Below are 20,186 nucleotides of genomic sequence, written 5' to 3'. Positions count from 1 at the left end.
TTGTGTTCCTTTTTAAATTAAATGTTTTAAGTGTTACCAGTTTATTCCAATCAAGATGGCTTCAGGTGTGCCATACTTTTGTCATAATGAAGACAGTAAGCGCTCTAGTTGTTTTTAGGAACACTCTGGGACATTCTGTCATTGGGCTATACTTGGGCTACATCTGGGTGATATTTGGGCTACATTTGGGCTCTTTTGTCTCTGGTGGCCATCTTGGCAGACTTATTTGTCATGAAGTTTCCTAATTTCCTCATTTACTGTAGTCTCCTCAGTAGGAAATACTTTCAGTTTTTTACTTTGATTCCAAAGGCATTCAGATGTGTCACACATTTGCCATAAATTCAGAATGTTAGCACTCTTTTTGCTCACTGTAGTAAAGCTACTGCTCACCAGGGAAAACTGCTGCTGGTATTGAAAGTGCATGTTTCAGTCTGCATGCCAGAATTTTTTAATGAAATAGAAGACGATTTGAGAAGTCACTCAAAATGTGCCCTAATTTTTCTTTCTGCAGCACTAATCATACTTTTTATGGAAAAATGAACCCCCTCATTTTGTTGCTTTTTAAATTAAATGTTTTAAGAGTTACCACTTTAATCCAAGCAAGATGGCTTCAGGTGTGCCATACGTTTATCATAAGTAGGACTGTTAGCGCTCTAGTTGTTCTTTGGAACACTCTGGGAAGCTGCAGTAGAACACAAAGGAATCAACTGACAGTCTCTGCCCTTGTTGGATGTACATGTTTTACTGAGAATGTCAGACTTCATTCTCACATGACTGAGAAAGATAATGTGAATTTACAGAAAATAAGCTCTCAGTTTAGCTTATACATCACCTTCCAAACCTCTGTGGGAAAAGCATGAGAAAATATGTTTCTCTCAATCATGATATCCCAGCAGAAGGCTTTTTCACATGGTGAAATCACCTTAGAACATACCACAATTCCTAAAATGAGTATGGTACCATCAACAAATGATTTATAATGTAACTAAAGTCTTAAAACCTTCTATTAACTGCAATGCTTTTTAATGAGGTGCTATCATGTATATTGGTCCCAAGATGGCTGCCAACACTTCTTGGATGAAGTGCTGACAGCCAATCGGATCTCAGGATGAGATGTGTGGTTAGGCTCCGCCCACATATATATATGATTTTACTTTTGATTTTCTCAGGAACTACTGAACAGATTGACACCAGACCTGCAAAAGGCACATCCCTGACCTGAGGACTACCTCTCTGCCAAATTTCAAGTAATTCTGTTCAGCCGTTCGGGCTGTACCTTGGACTAAAGGTCCCTATGGAAAATTGCATGGGGAAAACGCGTTTTGGGACCCCCCTTTTTTCTCAGCCCCCGCTTGACAAATCCCCCCGAGACTTTCAGGGTAGGAGCGGAGCGCCCCACCTATTTTGAAAATTTCGCGAGGATTCGTCAACCGGCGCCAAAGTTATTCCAAATAGAATGTTGCGGATTTCCGATGGAAACACAGTCCTAACTATAACTATCTACTAGCGACCGCCAGTAGATAATAAAACATATGTAATTTTCAGAAAAACACACATTCACTGGATGATGTCATCAGTGATGTCATCAGTGATGTCATTTGAGATGTCATCAGTGATGTCATGAGTGATGTCACTGACCATGTCATGAGTGATGTAACATGTGACGTCATCAGCAGTGCATTGCGGGCGCGTGAGTTATAGTTAGCTGAACTAACTATAACGGGGGAATTTCAATGGTTTTGTACGAGTGAAAAGTCCAGCTAACTATAACGCCCCTGAAACCTATGGTTTTTTCAGTGAATATATATATAGGTAAAGCACTTTTACACAGTTTATGACTTCACCACGCATGCGTTTACGTTGTAAAGGCATGCGTGGTAAAGTCATATTAGGAGTGAAAGTTTGCGGGGTAATGGTATCTCAGAGTAATAGCATTTTCGTTGTGAAAAATGCGGAGTGATGGTATGCGGGATAAAAGTATGCGGGATAACGTCTTATATTCCACCAAAAAAGTATGGCAGCTTCCTCCAAAGTGTGGCATATTCTTGTCCCACAAAGCACTGTACTTTAAAATTCAAGAGGGAGAACCTTTCTCCTTGGGGCTAATATCTGGCTAAGCCAACCTACTAGTGTGGCTCATTTCCCTTAACACTACCCTTCCAGACCACCATCACAACATTTATGAGGTTCAGACTGCTTTGTCCATAGCCCCCGTGCTGTTGAGAGCATGGCTATATGTTCCAGTTTCTCCCTGAGCAGTGGTCTTGAGGACATCCTCAACTTTGACTCCTGGACTAGGGAGGTTTAAGGGCAGCTACAGGACATAATCCTAATTTTGGGGCTTTTAGAATTAATATTGCAGTCCAAATGGTGATGAAGATATTGCCACTTGCATCACTGGTGGCAACCCCTGCACCTGCAGAGTATCCAGCTTTGTCCATGCTTAATTTGTGGTCAGCAGGTATACCATCCACATACATGAGGTTTCACTTAGAGTGGAAATTTTAAATTCACCCTCAGCTTCTGGAATCAAATCATTGCAATACAAGCATTGATACTTTTGATATAGATCTGAATTGTAATAGTGTGTACGATTCTCATCAGGCTCCACTGTTAATTGTTTTCATAGCTCTTAGCAATTAACCACTATTATATTCTTGGGGGGCACAACTCTGGCCCAGAAGGTTGTAGAAATTTCTTGTTTCCATTGATTATTTTAGTTTTTTATGTGGTATAATTTTGATAAGTATATTTAAGTATTTTTCTTTTATTAAGTAAAACACTGACTGGCATTGACTATATTAGCTGATATTACTTTGCAAACTGTATTCTGAGTTTCTAAACTGCATCATATCTTTGGGTAAGCCTTGAACGACTAAACTTCCATGTTATGCCAGTCAAGTACTAAAGGAGAGGACTTGTTACCCAGTGTGGAGTCAATTAGTACTGTGGCCACAGACGCCAGTGGTAAACAAATGTAGTTGTCACTAATTGTGCCCTGAAACTCTTGATTTCCATGGTACCCCAGCAACAAGGTATTTGGATCTATCTGGCCTAGGGTATTTTGTACAGTCAGTGATGCAACAAGTTAAATAAAAGGTATTTTGGGAAAGAGCAGGTGGCGAGGTGAAGTGGCAGAGTGAACTGTTCCTGCTTTTAATCCACCTCATACAGAGAACTGATTGATTTCATTTTGTCAGACGTAACCGAGCATTCGTACTTGGATGTGGGTCCAATGAAGCAACATTCTTCGCTTCTTATTGAAGTCACAACTCTCCTGTTGATTCCTCTCTCTGATACTACTGCTTGTACGGTCATCTCGAGGAGCAGTGGTTGTGGCTGAGGAAATGGTATCTAGATGTCTGGCAGAGAACACCTCAAGGAGAAATGGGAACACTAAAGAAACTTGGCGCTGAAAAAAGAACCTGGCAACAAAAATCAAATTGTTAGTTTCAAAGTATCTGCAACACGTGCCGAGTGTTTCATTAGATGAGCTTTTTTCAAGCAAGGTCTCCAGAGCTCCAAGGCTCCTTTATTGTGTTGAATTCCATCCAGGATCAGAGTGAGAGATCAACGGATGTAACAAACAGCCATGAAAGTGGCTCCTTTAACCAGGACATTGAAAGGCAGCTGAATGTATATGATATTAATGTGGCCACTGTATTTGTTCCATACCTGGCTGCATGCCTGGGTGCCGGGAGGTAATTCCAGCATTAGCTGATATTGGTTCAGCTCAGTACACTCAGGATTAAGATTTCTAGGGTGAGGGCTGTCACGGCCATCAGAGAGGGTAACGCTGCCATTGAGGAATCCCCCGTGATTCATGCAGCTCTTCATGCGTACCTGAACGTAGGAGAGATGCTCCGCAGGTGATGGACACAAACGTGCAGTTCACCTCAGCGGTCCAAGCAGATGAACCAGAACCAACGTCATTGCGTCGTGGTCCAGAAGCATATAAAAGACGCTTCCAGTTTCACCATGGCACAGATTATTCGGAATGATTTTGGATTGCGGCAGAACACCCAGTGGCAGACGCAACGCTTCTCTTCTTGTGCGGTAAGGTTGTGGCTCCTCCAGAGTGGAGCTCCTCATTCCGCACACTAGGTTCTGCCAAGCTTACGGACAGCATAGCATGCTCACAGCAACGTGTGAGAAACTGAAGCCTTATTACTAAACAGAAGGGATCATAAGAAAGGTGCCTATGAATTCCCTACACAGTGATTAAGTGTCAACATTGTTTGTCTGCAAAAAGGTCAGGAGAGTGCAATTTAACTCTTCCCTATAGGAGTGAATGGATGTGAAAATTGAGAGTTACCGAGTGCAAGGGTAACAAAAGTATTGAGACTTTATTCGTTGAAGAAATCTCAACTCCACAGTGATATTGTTTTCTTTTGGAGCGTGCCCTACCGATAAGGATAAGTTCCTTCCTTGTTCAGGATTTCGAAACCCAAGTGGTTATACTTATGTTCTGATATTCCTTGCTCACCTATATTCTATTGCTGTTGTTTAACAGGGTGTTATGAGGTCATTTGGGAGTCAGCCCTTGTGACGCCTGGCAGCTCCTTCATTTTTGTGGGTACTCTGATAACATATATGTATGTATGATAGCCAGAAGGTGGGGTGGAGTACCTTAGCGTACCTGTATTGATATAAAATATTTTGTTACAGCGTATGTTTAAACCGAAAATCAAAAAACACAGAAAAGGAATGAACCTTCCCTAATTTGTCCATATTGGGACAGAACAATCTTTCTTTACAGGTAAAATAGAGATGATATAACTTCTGTAGAACAGTGAAAGCTATATGTATATATCTACTTATGGTATTGATTTTTCTTTACAGGTCTCCCTCCCTGCTGTTCCCTTCCTTTCCTTCCCTCACTTGATCCCCTTAATCGTTTGTGCTGTTATAGCATTCAGAATTGAGGCTATCAAGGGGTGGACCAACTTGAGCCACAAACCGATTCTGAGGACACTAAAGGTTATGTTGTGACAAGGAAATATAGGGGATTTTACCTGCTAATCCAAGATTTACAAGTCCTGCAATTAGTTCCACAACTAGTACTACAAACTATCATTTCAAAGAAAATAGTGCTTGCTTGTCTCTTGGTGGGATTAAGGCCTCTCCAATAATTGTAAGGGACAGATTATTATCTGATCACATGAGCCAGCACTCTTCAGGGAAGGAAATAACAGAATCTAATATGAGAAGACTTAACACAAGGCATGTAGTGACGGCAGCTTCTTCCTGTACAGTTACAAAGATAAAAGTGAACTCAGAAAGGTTGGGTGCCTTACACAAAAATGTGTTGATTGGAAATTGGGCCAACAAAATTACAAAAGAATAAAGGAGGCCAAATGTTGCTTAATGATCAAAAACGTAGTTCAAAACAACAAGGGAAATTAATATCTTCACGACAAAAGACACACATTGTTTGCAAGAATGATTAGATTACACATATGGCTCTCAATGGATGTGAAGCAGGCTGAGCCCTAGTTGTCGATGATCATGCATTGCCTGCCAGGGCAGATTCAAATAACTAAGTACTGACTGTGTTGCCCAGACACAAGACTGAGGACCAAAGCTCCAAGAGCAGCGGTGACAAGGTGCAAATGAAAGAACCTTCATTTAGTGACATATTTCAACTAATACAAACACATATGCCCTGATTATGATTACATTGCTTTTTATCACACCTGATAAATAACGATAGCACATATTATGAGTTTGTGGAAAAAAAACATGCTGATTTTGGTGCTTAACGCACATAAATACTGTATGCTTTCCCCATTTATATTTCAGCAGGTTTGACCTGCCAAAATGTAATTAAGGTTGAGATATTTTGCACAACTCATAATTATTGAATGTGTTAAATGCACCCAAACTTGTAATTTCAAACTCCGCGCAAACAAGAGTTTTCACAGAGGTCGTAAAAAACAATAACCAACTCATAAATAGACCTAAAGAGATGAAATGCAAATACAATATATGGCAGTCAAGGGAGATAATTTGAAAATGCAGCAATCTGTCTTAGATGATCCGGGAAATATCTGTGCTTTAACCGAGCGAATTGCTGAGCTCAAAAAAAGCACTGCCGACAACACGGAGGAGACAGTACTTATGTCAACCACAATCCCAAGTCATACAAAACAAAGCAAGAACATCCAGTGGAAGATTGAAGAGTTAAAAATTGGCAAGGGTGGAATTATCTGTGAGTGCTAGGTATTCTGGAAGGGTCAGAAGGGAGTGAGCCTCAATTGTATTTTGTTAATCTGTTTAAAAAAACATTATTTGAGCTGGCCTATTGACCTGCCAGATAAGGGAATGCTTTTAAAAACTGATTTGACTTTGACTATCAAATTCAGCAAGCCCACATACTTCCAATTCACCCCAATACAATGCTTCTTCTAAAATCAGACCTTGGCCTTCCTTGATTTACATTAGGAACTTTCTGTTGCAACAAGCTATATTTTGGGAAGCATATTCAATCACACCTGTATTGGTTAGTACAACATATTTTTTTGTCCGATCTGATTTTTTTAATGGGACCATCGAATGGAGATGGTGGCTGTGAAAACTGATCCAACCCCTAAAGCCAACTGAGGCACAAGAGTACTTTGAAGGACCAGCTAGACTGACATATTAAGTAAAGGTCATAATTTTTGTTTGTCCTCTGAGGCCTCTGAGTTGATACAGCAATGGAAACACAACAGAGATGACTCTTCTAAGAAGAACAATGTAAATAGTATGAGTGATGTCCAAAAAGGAATTGTCCATTCTGCTGGTGGCCCACAGAAAGGATTGGTCGTTAAACTGCAATTCTTTGTGTAAGGGTGCGGTGTGGCAGTGGGAGGTGGAGGTGGAAGTCCCTAACTGCTGTTTTTCACCTACAACATAAAGAGCTATGTTTTTTTCCTGTGATTTGTTGATCGGTGGAGGTCAGATAAAAATGGACAGGGGGGTTTTAAGATAACGGGGCTTTACTGACTGAGGGGGAGCTTAGTAAAAAGGGGAAAGTAGGAGTAAATGCAAACACAAATCTTAAGATTGACGTAGCAAAGAGGATGAACAAGATAATATTTGAATAACAGGAAGGTACTATGCAAATAGGCACGCCCAAAAATATTAATGTGTTAGAATTTAAAAGGTCTAAATAGGTCCCTCAAATAACAATTAGTCAAAGAAGGGTTTCAAATATTCAAGCCTTTTATTCTTTGCCTTATGGAAACTCACATCACCTGTAAGGATCCGGATGTGCTACAGCAGCTAGGTTTTGAGCTGATCATTTGCTCTGTACAGCAAGTATCTATTTGATGGGTTGCCATTTTGGAACAGAAACTCTGCTATGTCAAAGTTAGTCAGACAACTGTTGACAGATCTGGGAGTTGGGTCATTGTGCACTTTGAATTCAGACACATTACTTATAGTATATGTGTTGTCTCTGACCCCAATACAGACAACCCACACATGTTTAACACACCTGCCTTGGAGTCGGTGACTTGGTTGGGGAGATAATCTGCGTAGGTGATTTTAATTGTGTAATTGACTACAAAATTGATTCCACCAAGCACTTCACTTATCCACTGATATCAAAGATTTTGGAAGGCAATACAAAATTTAACGCAGATTCATACTGTGTTAGATGTATGGTGGACATTCAAAGGGGATGAGCCAGGATATAAATTATTTTATAGTGTTTAAACATTATTCCCATATAGATATGGCCCTGGTTGTATAAAAGATCATCTCCAATCAAATGTGGCTCCTCCACTAAGGCGGAGGAGCGTCGCCCCACTGCTCTCAGAGCAGGAACAAGGAAAAATAAAATGATGATAACATTGTTTTTGTAATTTTATTTTATCAAGCAATGGGGCTGGGTTAGGATGCCCCCCCCCCCCATCTGTGGGGCTGGTACCACAGGAGGAGGAGTGGTTCATGCACTTAAGTGCACATAACGGTTTAACCGGCTGTCTTGGGTTGGCCAAACTATCATGCACACTGAGCATGTTCTCCACCGGTCTGTAATACACAACTTGGATGCGGAACATGCCAGGCTCCCAGTCCCCGTCTGAAAGCTGAACGACGGCACCCAGACCAATAACAACGCTGAATTGCAGTGTTGTGATTGGTTTAATGGAGTATGTGTGCTTCTGGGACTCATCAGCAAAGCAACTATGGAGGAGAGATGGAAGCAGCCAAGAGGAGGTAATTTTTTTGGTTGATATGTTTTGTCTCCCCATTGTCCCCCACCCTCATTCCCTGACAGCCACCATTGTCTCCAATACTCCAATGGAAATCTGTCCTTAAATCACTTCTGATAATAATCCTTTGTCATTAATCATAAAGGATACTTTATTGATGGATGGGTGTGGGCACTGCAGATTTGAGCACACCCTGCCCCTTGATGTTGAATACTGAATTTTATACTTTGGAGGATCAATATAGACACAACTTTGAATAATACTCTCTGGCATGCTCGTAACGCTTATTTCGGACAAGTGATTATTGTGTTTGTAGTCAATAAGAATAGGTTGTTATGTAAGAAGGAAAAAAAAATGTTTGCAGAGCTATTAGCTCTACAAAAGGTTCATGGCAGATTACTCAGCGCCACAACTTAGGGGAAAGGGACTTCTTTTTATGTCTGGCAGAGTGTAGAAGCCATATTGGCCAAACAATTAGTGAAAAAGCAACCAATACATTTAAAATCAATAAGAGGCTTAAATATGAATATGGGGAGTCAATAGGAAACATTCTGGCTTATAAAACTAAGGAAAAACAGAGGAAGACAGCTATGACAAACATTAAGGATAATGAGAGACACATGGTCAAGCAAGCTATGGAACTGATTCGGCTGTTTAAGATCTACTATCAAGAAATATACAATAATGAGCTGGCATGTTCTTCTCCCAATGATACTGATTATACCTGAGCAAAGTCAACATAAATCAGCTAGATAAAATGCAGATTAGTTCTCTGCATGGTGACTTTCCACTGGACTTACCATCTGGAAAAGTGAAAAGTAATTAGTGTATTCTGGCAGAATTTTACAAGGCATTCATAGATCACCTGGCTCCCATCTCTTTTCAAATGAATACTCATTTCAATCACGGGCTGGATATACTTGACAACTGGAAATCTATCAGAGAAGCATTTTTTTTTTTAAAAAAGGAAAACTGTCAGACAAAAGATAATCATACTGGCGGATATCACTACTCAATTCCAGTTCTAAAATAGTTTCTCAAATATTAGCTAACCGCATCTTCTCAGGTGACCGCTCAGCCCTCCACAGGGCTTGGTCGCCCCACTCACTGCTGCCTCTCCTGCCTGCCTTTGCCGCCTCCTGCCTGCAGATTCCTTCACTCGCTGCCCGCTGCTCCTGGGAATTTCCCGCTGCTCCTGGGAATTTCCCACTGCCCGCTGCTTCTTGGAATTTCCTGCCGCTGCCTCCCTGCGGCCCCGCCCCCCCTGTGATTCCATTCGCCGCCCCGCTCCCGCCACCCAGCTGCTCCTTCCTCCCGGCTCCTTACTTATGACGCCCCCAGAGCGCGGAAAGCGCCGATTGACCGCCGAAGGTGCGCCAAAGGTAAGCCCGTCTGCGCCCGTCCGTGCCTGGACCGCGCCCAGCACCAGACCCCCTGGTCCTCGCCCTCGCCAGCACACCCTGCACATCTACGACGCCAAAACCCTCCACGCACTCAACGCCGGCCGAAACACCGCCTGCTACCGAGCCACCCCGAGACGCACCCACGGACCCTTCACCTGCCTGACCTGCCGCTTCACCGGCCTCCAACCCAACACCGCACCTGCTAAACCGAGCCCCAGCAACAAACACCTGATGTGCATCCTGCTCAACACCCGCTCCGTTCACAGGCATGCCGTCGAACTCTGGAACCTCCTCGACAGCACCAGACATCGCCTTCCTGACGGAAACCTGGATGAACGCCTCCTCAGCGCCCGACGTCGCCATCGCCGTCCCGGAAGGCTACAAAATCACCAGGAAGGACCGCGTCAACCAGACAGGAGGAGGCATCGCCATCATCCACAAGAACACCATCCGCATCACGACCAACTCCGATGACACCTTTACCTCCTCCGAACACCTCCACTTCCAGATACACACCGACCCCAAGACCACGCTCAGAGGCACCCTCGTCTACAGACCACCGGGACCACGCACACAGTTCAGCGAAGACATCACAGACTTCATCAGCCCGCACGCCATCAATTCCACCGACTACATCCTCCTGGGGGACCTCAATTTCCACCTGGAGGACAACAAGGACCGCAACACCACTGCTCTGCTGGACAACCTGGCCAACCTCGGACTCAAGCAACTGGTAACCACCCCCACCCACTACGCCGGCCACACGCTTGACCCAGTCTTCTCATCCAGCAAATACGTCACCTTCAGCCACTCCACCAATCTCCAGTGGACTGACCACAGCTGCGTCCACTTCAGCTTCAGTAAAACGATGACACACCACCACCCTCAACAAGCCCCCCGCAGGAGCTGGAACAAGATCACCGGCGACCAGCTCACCACCTTCCTCATCCAGAACCCCCCCACCAGCTCAACGGACCCCAACGAAGCCGCCAATAACCTCACACAGTGGATCACCAACTGCGCAGACGCCCTCGCACCACTGAAGAAGAACCCCCCCAGCAGACGCGGCAGCAAGAAAGCCTCCTGGTTCACCGACGAGCTCATCACCTCCAAGAAGAACTGCCGCTCCCTGGAGAACACCTGGCGCACCAACCAGACCACAGACAACATGACGGCCCTCAAACACGCCACCCGCAAACACCACCAACTGATCCGCGTCACAAAGAAGACAGCCTTCAAGGAACGACTGGACAACAACACCCACAACAGCAAGGAACTCTTCAGCATCGTCAAAGAGCTCTCCAACCCCGACGCCGGAAACAATGACATCACTCCCTCGCAAGACCTCTGCGACTCCCTCGCAGCCTTCTTCCACGACAAGATCACCAACATTCACAACAGCTTCGGCCCACCAACCACGAACCCCACCACCGAACCGATGCCCCCCACCGCCATCCTCCGCACCTGGACCCCAGTCAGCACCGAAGACACAACACGCACAATGAACACCATCCACTCCGGATCCCCTACAGACCCCTGCCCACACCACATCTTCAACACGGCCGACCACATCATCGCACCCCACCTCCGCGACATCATCAACGGCTCCTTCAACAGCGCCACCTTCCCGGAGTGCTGGAAACACGCCGAGATCAGTGCCCTGCTGAAGAAACCAACTGCAGACCCCTCTGACCTCAAGAACTACCGCCCCATCTCGCTCCTCCCGTTTCCTGCCAAAGTCATCGAGAAGACCGTCAACAGACAGCTAGCCGCCTTCCTCGAGACCAACGGATCCCTCGACCACTTGCAATCCGGCTTCCGAGCCAACCACAGCACGGAGACCGCCCTCATCGCAGCCACAGATGACATCAGATCCCTAATGGACAACGGGGAAACTGCGGCCCTCATCCTCCTGGACCTCTCCGCAGCGTTCGACACTGTCTGCCACCGCACCCTAGTACAGCGCCTGAACAACACCGGCATCCAGGAGAAGGCCCTGGAGTGGATCACCTCATTCCTCGCCGGAAGAACCCAGAGAGTCCGCCTCCCCCCGTTCCGGTCAGCGGCCACCGAAGTCATCTGCGGCGTTCCACAAGGGTCTACGCTCAGCCCCACCCTCTTCAACGTCTACATGAGCCCCCTCGCAACCATCGCACGTCAACACAACCTCAAGATCATCACCTACGCCGACGACACCCAGCTGATCCTCTCCCTCACCAGCGACCCGGCCGCCGCCAGAGCCAGCCTACACGAAGGGATGAAAGACGTCGCCGAATGGATGAAGAACAGCCGCCTGAAACTGAACTCAGACAAGACGGAGGTCCTCATCCTGGGATCATCACCCTCCGCCTGGGACGACTCCTGGTGGCCCCCCGCCCTGGGAGCCACCCCAAGCCAACGGACCACGCAGGCAACCCAGGCTTCATCCTGGACTCCTCCCTCTCGATGACCAGACAAGTCAACGCCGTCTCGTCTTCATGCTTCAACACCCAGCGCATGCTTCGAAAGATCTTCCGGTGGATCCCCACCGAGACCAGGAAGACGGTCACCCAGGCCCTCGTCACCAGTCGGCTGGACTATGGGAACGCCCTCTACGCCGGCACCGCCGCCAAACTCCAGAAGAAACTCCAACAGATCCAGAACGCTTCAGCACGACTCATCCTGGACATCCCCCGACACAGCCACATCTCCGGACACCTGAGAGACCTGCACTGGCTCCCCGTCAACAAAAGAATCACGTTCCGACTCCTCACCCACGCACACAAGGCCCTCCATGACCTGGGCCCCAAGTTCCTCAACAGCCGCCTGACCTTCCACAAGCCCACCCGCCAGCTCCGCTCCGCCAGCCTCTCTCTCGCCACCGTCCCCCGCATCCGCAGAGCCACCGCCGGAGGAAGATCCTTCTCCTACCTGGCAGCCAAGACATGGAACTCCCTCCCCATCCACCTCTGGACAACGCAAGACCATCTCGCCTTCAGGAAGCAACCAAGACCTGGCTGTTCGAGCAGTAGCATTCCCCCCCCCCAGCGCCTTGAGACCCTCCGGGTGAGCAGTGCGCTATACAAATGCCTATGATTGATTGATTGATTGAGTTATCAGATTGCTTGTCTGTCTGCAACAGCATGGCTTTATACCCTCATGAAGTAATACCATTCAAACAAACACAGTAATATCTCTATTTGATGCCGCCAGCATGTTAAACAAATAGGTTAGTATGATCCTCTTAGATGGCAAAAAAGGATTTGATAGAGTTTGATGGCAGTTTTTATTGGCCAATATGAGAAAGATAGGTGATCAAATAGTGTGTAATTTGGTTCAATGGCTTTATCAAAAAATACACGCCAAGATCATATTCTACGGCGTAAATTCTGATCCATTCCCAATCCTCTGAGGCACAAGGCTAGGGCTACCCAGTATGGCCTTTACTGTTTACAATTTATCTTAAACCCTATTTGTACCAAAATAAAGAACAACAAGGATATCACTCCTATTAATATTAATGGGATAAAGGTGAAAATCACTGCCTTTCCAGACAATTTTATTTATTCTTCGGATACTAAGCAGGCAACCTCATAGACTGAAGCAGAAGCATCTGATTTTGGCCAATTGCACAGAAATAAAACACAGATGCTATTAAATGATAATTTAGAGGGCAAAGATAAAACGATCACTAACAGCTACACAAATTTAGGAATCAAAATCTCTAGCTGCATACTGCACATAGTTCAGTTAAATTATGACGAGTGAAAAAACAATATATTGTAAAGATACATCAATGGTATCGGAACCTAGAAGTTTTGTAGGCCCATGTAATATTGATAAAATTACCATTTTCCCAAATGTTTTATATCTGTTTATAGCGATTCTAATATACGTTCCACATTCTCATTTGCGGAGACTGGATTTCATGATCAGCAGCTTCATTTTAGGATATCAAAGAGCATAAAGAGCCAATCGATTCATACAGTTCTTTGTTATTAATTAGATAAAGGTGACACTAAAGTACTTTATTTTTGGCTTCAGGGTCCATCGCTGGGGGTGGCATCTTTCTCGACATTCAGACCCCAAAATTTTAAAAGAGTAAAATTTAAGGTCATCCTGGAAGCTTATAAAATATGAACAGAGTGGTGCAAAAGTTATAAAATCACTGCAATTAATTAATACGTGTTATTTTAGGAACTTTTTCCCTTTCCTTTAATCTTTCACGATCCAACGTGTTATAAGTGAGTTTAGAATGGTTTGATGAATGTTGGTCAACTCTTTATAAATCATTTGTTTTTAACATTTTCAAGATTGAACATTTTAGGATCTTCCAAAAAAGTTTGACCTTCTGCAATATCGTTTTTCCAAAAACCTGCAGATCTTGGATGATTTCCGACATAACAAGTATGTAAATATAAAACTAGAAAGAAATGATTTGCTAGAACTTGTTTATTAGATAAAGACTAAAATCACCGCTAATTAATTCTATGGTGCACTATCCTCTTTAAGAGTGGATGAATTGGGAGGCCTAGCAGATAGATGGTCTTCTAAGATTGGGATTGCTGTAAATTCATGGGAAGTTAAATAAACATTTACAAAGGCTCCGTATTGATATGCGTTAGACTCAAATTACAGCAATATGAAACAGTTAGTATGCTAATCCCAAAATAAGATATCCAAGTGGAAGGGAAAAGGGTGTTCAAAATGCCCACGTTATCAGAGGGAGGATGCTGACGTGCACATATCTGGTAACTACTGCAAGATAGTCTGAACTTCACCATGGAGCTTGTTAGAAATGGGATTTCTGGTTGGCTAGGGCTTGCGCCAAAGCCAGGCAGAAACCACCACTCTAGTCAGGGCTGGGGAGTTACACGCCAAAGATAACCCCTGCTCACCCCCTTGGTAGCTTGGCACGAGCAGTCAGGCTTATCCCGGAGGCGATGTGTAAAGCGTTTGCGCGCGCACCCAGCAACCACACCCAAGGCCCACCACAAAGGAAACTCCACACAAGGTATTATATAAAAATAGCCTTTGTATTATACCAAAACACATTAGATAAAAACACACACTTTTCAATGTGCCAACAGGCATGGGCAGAATTTACAAGGGATTATATGTACAGGGGACAGGGCCACATGGACCACTGTCAGGAATTAGCACTTTTAGAACTTAGCACAAATCACCAATAGTAAATGTAGACATATACCAATGGAAACACAAAGTAACTGTAGAGCACAACCAGTAACTACTGGCGCAATAATGACCTCAGCGTCATCACACTAGCATCAGGTATAAAACCTATCCTGCATCCATCACAGGGGCATAAACACATTATGCAATTTCTCAGAAGTCTCACGCATTAGACCTAACCACCTAAGTATAACTATACTAGGGGCGCACATCGCACAGGGAAGTACAATCTCCCTAACATCAACCTAAACAGGTAAAACAACCTCCTAGGCAGAAATCCTATCTAGAGGTATAAAATACAGGGAGCGCAAAACATACTATACACAGTACATTTCCTAACCCCATAAGCATGAACACAGGGTGCGCAAAACATACTACACAGTACATTTCCTAGCACCAAAATCACATTATAGTCCAGGTTGCGCCAAAACCTAAACGTAGCAGCTGCCCACTACTTGCTGGGCATCTGGGGACAAGAACAGGGCCTAAACGCTGCAGCTGGCACTAAGTGCAGCGCAGCTGGGAAAGTTAATCATGAGGGACGGGCTCCTCTGGCTCCTTTTAAAGTAGGTATACCCCCAGCGTTGGAGCCATCTGGCTCTGGAAATAAGTAGCCCCTCTGGAGCGCACTGGCTCCGTGAATAACTATGGCCCCAAGCGTTGGAGCTCTCTGGCTCTAAAATAATAATGCCCCCGTTGGGGCGAAATACCACGCTGAAGCAGGGGCCTGGCACATCTGTGCCCTTGAAATTGTGTTCAAAACGTTGGAGCCACCTAGGCTCTGAGAACCACCATGCCCCCAAGGTGCTGGAGCCTCGCTCGGGCCCTAAAACAAATATGGCGGTCCCGTTGGAGTCCCTCTGGACTCTACAAGCTACACTGGGGACAGCACGGGCTCCTCTGAGCCCTTCAACAATAATGTGCCCTTCGTTGGAGCCACGCAGGCTCTCAAAATAAACATGATGGCCCCTTTGTTGGGGCGGCCCGCTGCTAGACGGGGCCGCCCAGGAAGTCGGCACCGGCACTGGTGCCTCTCTCTCGCCCCCCCCTTTGAGCCCTCACTCACCGGGCCTCTGGGCGGGGACTCTGCTTCACCCGGTCACTCTCTTTCAGCATACGCGGGGCTTCCCTCAGCTCACGGGAGCCCCGGTATGCATTCCTCGTCTTCTGGAGTAGGTGGGCACAGCAGGGCTCTCACCATTCGTGGGGGCCCTGCTTTGCTCGCGCCGCATCCTGGCTCTCCTCCGTACTTCGGCCGCCACCGCGGGGCTCTCCCTCCAGCATGGGAGCCCCGCGTCATCACGTCGCGCCGACCGCTTCCGTCCCGTGGCCCCGCCCACAACCAGGCGGGCCGCGGGCAGCAGCGACAATCTTCGGCAGCAATGAGGGGTAGGCTCCCTCCTACATGACCACGTACAGCGGGGTGGGCACCCACTTATTCAAATATAAAAAAAGAGGCAGCCATGTGGGGTGGGCACCCACTAAATAACGATAAATGCAGGGTGGCCACCCGCGAATTTCACACGAAGCAAGTCACAAGCGGGGTGGGCACCCGCGAAAGCACGCATCATGGGGGAATCCCTACGCTGAGGATTCCCTCTCTCGCTCGTAGCAGCGCAACGCTGCATAGCTCCAGCTCCTCTCTCTGGGGGAATAAAGCGCTCTCCAGGTGCTATGTTCAGGACCAGAAAAGCACCTTGCTGCAGGGAAAATAAAGCGCTCCCAGGGCGCCAGGCCAGCATCAAGCCTTGGCAAGGTAAAAGGAAAGTCACAAGGGTCCAGAAGGTCCTGAAGGCATCCAGGGGACAAGGTTGGGCCCAGGGGCCAGCACACAGGGCCCTCCAGCAGGGAGGTAGCCCCCATGGCGGTCCCTCCTGGGCCCCGCCAGCAGCACGCCCCTGGTAGATTCAAGACAGAGCAAGAACATTTTCATGGGGTCACAGCCCCTCTTTTATACACCAAATCCCTTTGTTCTCAAAGGTGCAGGGAAGGGGCGAACCAGATACAACTGGTTCCTGAGCACTTTGTTTTGCTCAGCCCCTCTCCCTATTCACAGAGCAGGCCAGGGTCATCAGTCGCACCACAGGGGGCGGAGCCAGCATTGTGTGGGGAAAGCCCAGCCCTATTCAGGTCCTAGGTGTACTCCTCCCACTCATCCACCTGCAGCTCTATCCAATCACCACCGGGGTAGACCCATCCTGACTCTGGGGATTCCCTAGCCCGTCACATGACCTCAGCCAGCCAATCACGCGACAGGCAGTCACTGCACATTTATGCCAGCGTCTAGAAGCGGCACTTCCACACTAGCTACATGCACGCCGCACACATCATCGCGCAGCATTTAATCACACGAGTCCGCACATACCAGACTCGACCCTGCACACCCCACGCATCAGGAACTACCAGGGACACATACATTCCCCATGCATTCCTATGGGAGGGCAGGTCAGTCTCACTCAATGTAACCCAGAGCGCACGCACTTTACTCTGGGACACAGGGAAAGTGCGCAGAAACCAAAAATCACTACTACCAGGTCACCAGTAAAAGCAAAAAGTTCAGGGGTGAACCTGCCAGAAGGGCCAAGTCCAACAGAGCTTAACATTAATATTATGTTTGGTATAGAGCTGAGCATTGCTCAGTGAAACATGGGATTTGGTTTTATTGGGATCGGAATTGCTGTACTTTGTACTGCACGAGAATGTAAAAGTAAACACCCACACTCAGTTGGTAGCTGGTAGATACTTATGTGTTACTTTTATGAAATGGAAGCTGCCATTCTAAACGTCGAAATGGAAAAGGGACAACAAAAAACAACTTCTCAACTTTGATGGATGATTGGACTTCTTTTTCTTGTGTGTCACCTGTTAGAGATTTACTCCATTAGAATATGCGATTTAATCCAGTGTTTTATGACATATTCTATTTATGAATCATGAAATTATTTCTGTAAAAATTTACGATGCTCAACCTTACACAATAAAATAAGTTTCACAAAAAGACTCTGTCAATGCGTATGTGCTACGGAGAAACATAACCAGTTAACGTCTGTGCATGTGTGTGTGTGTGTCTGTGTGCCTGACTGATTGTGCTAGCCCTCCTGCAGCACGTGCTTTGCCCCTTCAAAGCAGTAGATGGTCGTAGTTTTCTAACAGTATTTGGTGACTAGTTAGTGAATAAGTGACGAGGCAAACTTTTTAAAAGAAATTTAAATTTAGGATTTTAACTTGTCGGTCAAGAATATATTAAGTATGTCAATTCTAAACAATTTTTCCAATTGTACAAAGGAATGTCTCTTCCAAATGTAGGTGTCAGTGGTATAGTAAGGGTTCTCTGGGTCGTAAAGAAATAAGGAAGAATGTCCAATCTCCTGGCTTGTCGGTTAGAAACAGCAATAATTGGGCATTCGTAAGCCCTTCAGATTCCTCAACCCCGGTGCCACTGCACCTGCTGCTTTTGATAGCTACGCCTGTTACCATTTGACATTTATTCTCTTGAAAGTTTAAACAGCGTTATGGCTGCATAGTGTGACAGCCACACTTCCAGAGACAGTTCTACAGAAACAACATCACAGCGAGAAAACAATCATTCAGTTTTACTTAAAAATGCCACATGCTGCTGAAAAACAGCGTTGCGTCTTTTGCTGGTGATCGATTAATTAATTCGCCGGTGTGAAAACGTCCGTACCTTTGCTCTGTGTTTATGGCGTCCTGCTTCTGCGCTTTTGTTCACCACACATCAAGCTCTGTACCAAACTCTGTTTCTGGAACAAGTTAAATCTCACAGCAAACCACTCGCTTTCATCTCGCTTCTGTCACAGTATTTTCTCAGACGAAACACCAGCTCTCCTTTCAGCCACCTCCCTCTTTTTCTTAACTCTTTCATGCCTACCCTATCTTAATTTGTGCAGTTCGTGATTACAGGCCAAAATGTGTCTTTATTTCCCTCAAACAACCTCCTCTTGGCTTGCTCCCCGCTGGCATAAAAACGGAATAGTTAAAGCAAGAGTCAAGAACAACCATAACTGAATATTTGATTACGGGAGCTCTTTAACATAAACTCACCCACATTTCATAGCCTACGCTATTTAGGACTATCCTGACAAGTAATAAAAGCAGTGCCACCTGCCTCTAGAGTTTGAGAGTTGATTTCGGTGCGCCCCTTGTGCTAAATTCACCATAAGCAACGTTTTACAAAAGGAATTTCTAAAAAGCTGTACCTGTGCAGAATATTTTTTGTGTCTGTCGCTTGAGATTTGCATGGGCAGCCTTTCCTTCAAGATTTGTTTTTATCAAAGTGTGATAAAAAGAAGGTCCTGATGGAGCCAAACAAGCATGTTCTAGATCTGCTCTAGAACCTCGAGTCAATGCTACTTTTTCTCAGCATGAGTGGGAGAGAAATGCATTAACTATGTCAACCAGTTTGCATGGATACAGGGCATATATGAGTACCAGGGCTACAACCTTACCGATGCACACTCTCTTGCGGCCTTTTTCATGGTAGCCATAAACTAAAACTCTCAGCTATGCTCATCTACACCTAGTACCTTACATTTCTTCATACACAGTGTAACCCTAGTTTTGTTCCACTCCCCAGTTTAGTTACACTCCCCATTGCAGAATTTAGTCTTACACACATCAATGCCAAGGACAGACATCAAATACAGCTGTAACATAAATGTTCCGTTGTACACCCTAGTGTTCTGTTGTACACCCCTGCTCAACAGTAGGGGCGGGGGAGGGCCGAGCTGCGTTATCGGGGCCCCGCGCGCGCAGCGCGTGAATAAGAGACAGACTCGGTATTGCCGTTGGGCGCGAACTGCCGAGAGTTCGCCCGCCCCTTTAATTATATATACGCGCTCACATCCGTCGACGTGAGCGCAAGTCGCGCAATGCCGATCGCGCTCTAGCCAGAGGCTAGAGCGCTAACTGTAACAATAAACAGTGAAGCCACATCCTTTATCATAGACTAAAACAAGAGCAACATATTAGAGAAGTATACAAGAATATAACAATGTCCACTGCTGAAATGATAATTTATCCAAATGCATGCACAAGCTACTGTGTACATTTCAATTGCTAACAATGTTGTCCTAACACAGGTATGCATGAAAACCAAATAAAAGGAATACACAAAAAAAAACTATGTCAACCAGCTCACTTTCAGTTCTCTAGGCCAATAATATTCACAGACTACTAAATAAAGTTAGTTAATTTATTACAAAGCCAAAAACAACTGGGCATACAGACACTTCAAGACAAGGGTGTAGAGGTACATTGGAACCAACATAAAGACAAATCTACAAATAAGGTTGGGACGGCGCAACAGGCATAAGACATTCAGGATACAAAAGACCAAGAAATAGGAATCGAAGTTCCCTTGCATGGAGGTTTGATGGAGATGAAGCATTAA

The 20,186-nt window shown here is 45.6% G+C and overlaps 1 protein-coding gene across 1 annotated transcript in view; it reads right to left on the bottom strand.

The window, feature by feature from the left end:
• The window catches only part of LOC146785483 (thiamine transporter 2-like), an 826,847-nt gene extending 808,271 nt beyond the window's left edge, over window positions 1-18,576 (bottom strand). Inside the window, exon 1 of the mRNA XM_085633336.1 lies at window positions 18,462-18,576. The gene's annotated coding sequence lies outside the window, so the exon portion shown is untranslated. The remainder of the gene's footprint in view (window positions 1-18,461) is intronic.
• Between the last annotated feature and the right edge of the window lie 1,610 nt (window positions 18,577-20,186).

This window comes from Triturus cristatus, chromosome 11, assembly GCF_964204655.1.
Source record: "Triturus cristatus chromosome 11, aTriCri1.1, whole genome shotgun sequence".
In the NCBI taxonomy this organism is placed as follows: Eukaryota; Metazoa; Chordata; class Amphibia; order Caudata; family Salamandridae; genus Triturus; species Triturus cristatus.
This window is presented reverse-complemented; position numbering and strand designations above follow the sequence as displayed.